Source organism: Silene latifolia, chromosome Y (assembly GCF_048544455.1).
Source record: "Silene latifolia isolate original U9 population chromosome Y, ASM4854445v1, whole genome shotgun sequence".
Classification (NCBI taxonomy): domain Eukaryota; kingdom Viridiplantae; phylum Streptophyta; class Magnoliopsida; order Caryophyllales; family Caryophyllaceae; genus Silene; species Silene latifolia.
This window is the reverse complement of record NC_133538.1, coordinates 245077287-245081915: the sequence shown is the minus strand read 5'-3', so window position 1 is coordinate 245081915 and position 4629 is coordinate 245077287. Positions and strand designations below refer to the sequence as shown.

The following is a 4629-nucleotide window of genomic DNA, read 5'->3' as shown; positions in this document are numbered from 1 at the left end:
TTATCTCCATGGTGCGAAGACGAGGTCGTATTGTGAAGCTCCAGTCTGCTCTTGCTTCTCATAAACCTTAGGTTTCTTCTGATTGTCTTCATGATGACAATGGTGATCAATTAAAAGAGAATTTTTCTACCCCGGGTGTGGACTTTGTGACGGTCAATGACTTAATTGTTTCCGCCATTGATAAGGCTCGAAGCTCGGGTTTGCACTCTTCTTCTCCAATTGTTCGTCCAATTACTGGTTCTTCATCTTTGGTAAACCCTAATACAATTGTTTCCCCAATTGTTCCTACTGTTGTTAATATGGTTCCTGTTACTAATTCTGTGCATAACAATACTGCCTCTAAAGATACTCTCGAAAATACTAATAAAAATGTCCCCAATTCCAGAAACTCCATGGAAAAACCTTGGTCTCATGTTGTTATAGCACCTCTGAATGCTGGGATGAGCTTGCATTTTTGTCACGATAGTGTGAATGCTTTAGAAATTGATATAGATCCTTCTGATTTTGAAAAGGAAATGAAAGTTTGGGAGTTTACTTTGATGGGTCATATTATTGGGGGGAAACCTTCTCTTAAGTTAGTTCAGGCTTTTGTTACTAAAAATTGAAGCTCAATTGCCCGCCCGGTTGTTCAGTATTATAGGAAGGGTTGGTTTGCTTTCTGGTTTGACTCTCAGGAAGCCATGACAAATGTTTTAAGGCAGAGTCCTTGGATGATTGAGGGCAATTCTTTGATCCTCAAGCACTGATCCCCTTCTTTTTCTACTGAAATGGAAAAAGTGGCTAAAGTTCCTGTGTGGATCTTATTTCCTGGCCTTGACCCCTATCTTTGGTCTGAGGTGGTGTTGAGTAAGATTGCTAACAAATTAGGGAAGCCTCTTTTTGAAGATCTTGCTACAACTAATAAAGAGAAGCTGTCTTTTGCAAGAGTTATGGTAGAAATTGATGTTTCTAAGGATTTTGTGTATTCTGTGGTTATCAATACTCCTTTTCTTGGGCAAATCACTCAGAAAGTAGTCTATGAATGTGCTTTTTTTACTGCACTGGGTGTGGCAAATTATGGCATAAGAGTACTACTTGTAAATGGCTTAAAGTGTCTACTGAGAGTACTGTTGAGCAGCCTGCTCACGGTAAGGACAAATTTCCTCAGCAGGTTTCTGGGTTTGTTGTTCAGGTCTCCTCTGATCCAAAGCCTTCCCTCCCTGGCTCTTCTCCTCACATGTCTGAAATTCTCTCTTGCCCTGCTGATAATGCTGTTGTAACAACTAGTAATCCTTTTCAGGTGTTGGATCCTGGTGAAATTTCTCAGGATGAGATGCCTGGTGTTGTGATTAGTCCAGAACTAGGTGGTACCTTGGGGCTTATTCAGGAAAGAACTGGAGACCAGTTGGAGAATGTAGGCTCATCATGTGTTACACTAGGCCAAAGATCTCTTTCTGCTGCTCCTGTTCCTTCTGATATCATTCTCAAAATGCACTCAGGATGTTCTGTGTTAGCTAGTTTTGCTAATAGTGCTGTTCCAAAACCTCCCAATATTTCTTCATGAAGATTTCATCGTGGAATGTTAGGGGTTTTAACTGTCCTATTAAACTGATGTGACCATTATTTGAGCATATTTAGTCCCCGAATTAGCCTCGTTCCTATGCTTTTTAGTACATATTTGGGTAATTTACTATCTTTAGTCCTTTGTTTTGCATATTCTTTGAGGTTTTGTTTCCTTGGTAGGAGAGGAGTGCAAACCTTGCATTTTCATGGCATAATAGAGCTAAATTGATCGAATCTAATGACCAAGCATCAAAGAGAAGACAAGACTAGAAGGCCTTTGTATATATTATAGTAGATGGGCAATGATGAAGAAATCCTTGCATCCCCGACTAAATCCCGGAGGATTATTGGAAGAAGAGAGGAAGAAAATAAGGCTGAAACATTATCCGCCCGTCCAACCAGGCAAGACGCCCGTCCAACACTTCAGGAATCCGAGCGTCTTTGCCATCAAGACGCCCGTCCAACCACGCCACAATCCGCTCGCCTTTGCCATCAATCCGCCCGTCCAGACACCACAGAATCCGCCCGTCCCAACCCCTTGGATGCTCGGATTCTCTTACAGGCCCACACGTCCTTTTCTTCCCTCCATGAAAGATGCGCATATTTATGAAAGATCGGAAAAAAGGAGACTCGCATCTTTTCTGAGAGGAGCGATTCCTCAAGGACTTAATCGTCATTTAAGCCCTTAGTAAACCCTAATTTGTGTACCTAATTCCCACTATAAATACCCCATTAGTCTAATTAGATTAAGCATGTTCTTCTTATCAATATTTAGTGTAGTTTATATCATTATAATCTCTTCTTAATCTTGTAATCAACTTCTAATCAAATATTAATACAAATCTCATTTCCTTAATTTCTCTTTTCTTCATCTTTTATTTTGGGTAATTGAAGATTATTTGGGTTATTATTGCGAGAATGACAACTTTCCAATCATTCATCAAGTACTTCTATTATTCTTTGCTTTATTTTGGAATCATTAGTAGGTATAATTATCTTAATCCCTTTTTAATTATTGTTAATCATCTTTATTTATTCATCATGTTTTGCTTTGTTAATATGATTGACAACCTTATTAACATGTTAAACTTGATAATGAGTGAGTAGTTTCCTTAACTAGGGTTAATGGGTAATTAGAGGAAACCAACATGGGGGATGATTCATGCTTAATTTAATATGTTTTCAAAATTTATTTGCTTGCTTGTTGTGATCTCAACTTATGCACATGTTATGTTTGATGAAATGCGAGCCTATGAATCCTTGCATTTTTTACCCATCACTTACCTTTTGAATGAGACTTGTAAGACATAAACCAACTCGAGTCTCATTAGACCATGCATACAGTTGAGTAGGGAGGATTAAGTCGAATTGTAGGTGTTGTACAATCTAATCTATTCGGCTCCGGGACTCAAACCTTCCTAGGACTGTAAGATATAAACCAACTCGATCCATCACAACAATAATTGCTTGCCTATAATTTGAGAATATGTTTGTATGATCAATTCCCATGAATCCCCTATGACCCCATGAGACCCTAGTGCTTTGTATCAATTGTTTACATCTCATTTCATCTTGCTTGTTTACTTTTATTGCTATTTAGTTTAGTGATCTTCTCATCTCAACCCAAATCGTGACACCCCTAGAAACCGCTACTTACAATCGAAAATCCTACATCAATACCCGTCCCTTGGGATCCGACCTTTACTTGCCCCTTTACTAATAGTAGAGTTGTTTGTGAAGTTATAAATATTGTTTTGGTCTAGGTGCTCCTAACGACAAGTAACCAAAAATTAAGCTCCAAGTGAGTCCGACCAAAAATGGCGCCGTTGCCAGGGACGGTGTTATCTTGATTTGATTTTCTTAGATTGTTATTAGTTGTGTGTTTCTTTGCCTTGGGGAAGTAAAACTCCTCAAGGTTTGTTCTAATTATTTTCAAGTTGTTTGATATTTTGCATGTCTAGAAGATCACAAGGTAACTTGTTACCCATTGATCACGAAATTGACAGGACTTTGACAAACAATAGAAGACTTGCTAGAGGCACTTTGAGAGGTATGGGTGAAGTTGTAGATATTCAACCAAATACTATTGAGTTCATCAACCCTTTTGCAAGAGAAGGTGAGGAGAACCCAACACCCAATCCAACACAAAATCAACCCACAATGCCTAAATTTTCATCATATTCCTTACCAACCAAGGAGAACCTACCCAATGGTACTACCACACCACAACACTTAACCGGAAATTTCATTGCTAAATCCGCATTTATCCAATTAGTCGAAAGAAGCCAATTTGGGGAATGCCTAGTGAAGACCCTCACTCTCACATGGAGACTTTTTGTGACTATTGTGATGCGATTTCACAAACCGGTGTAACTCAAGACCAAATTCGATGGGTCTTACTTCCTTTTTCTCTAATCGTCACCGCAAAACAATGGTTGAAAGGCCTTGATAAGGCTACTATTGGAATTGACTCTTGGAAGAAGTTGGCTCTAGCTTTCTACAAAAAATTCTACCCTCCGGAAAAGACTAACATGCTAAGAGCTCAAATTACGGGTTTTAAGCAAAGGGATGAAGAATCTTTGTATGAAGCTTGGGAGCGATTCAAAGGAATATGTCGCTCATATCCTCATCATGGACTTAACGTGTGGTTCTTGGTAAAATAATTTTCGAACGGTCTTTATGAAGACTCAATAAACATTCTCAACATGGGATCAAATGTTATGTTCACCGAAGTTAACGATAATAGAACTTGGAACAAGATTGAGGAAATGGCGGTCCATAATTCACAATATAGTAGACCTCGCAAGGCTACTAGAGGAGGAAAGCATGAAGTGGACTCTATTACTCAATTGGGTGCTCAACTTAGTGTTCATATTGATACCATTAACTTGAAGTTTGAAAAGGCTATGGCTAAACTTGAAGAAGCTTCAAAATCACCAAAGCATCATGTTAATGCCATGGTAGCATCTTCATCAATCCCAAGTGGGATATGTGAGAATTGTGGAACTTTGGGACATGACCAAAGTGAATGTAGGGGAACAAATGAACAAGTGAATGCTTTTCAAGTATACAAGAGTGGTACCCCTT

The 4629-nt window shown here is 38.9% G+C and overlaps 1 non-coding gene across 1 annotated transcript; it reads right to left on the bottom strand.

The window, feature by feature from the left end:
• Nucleotides 1–4073: 4073 nt before the first annotated feature.
• Nucleotides 4074–4180, bottom strand: LOC141634688 (small nucleolar RNA R71). The gene has a single exon (XR_012539413.1). It is a non-coding gene; the product is annotated as a small nucleolar RNA R71 (small nucleolar RNA).
• Nucleotides 4181–4629: the final 449 nt, after the last annotated feature.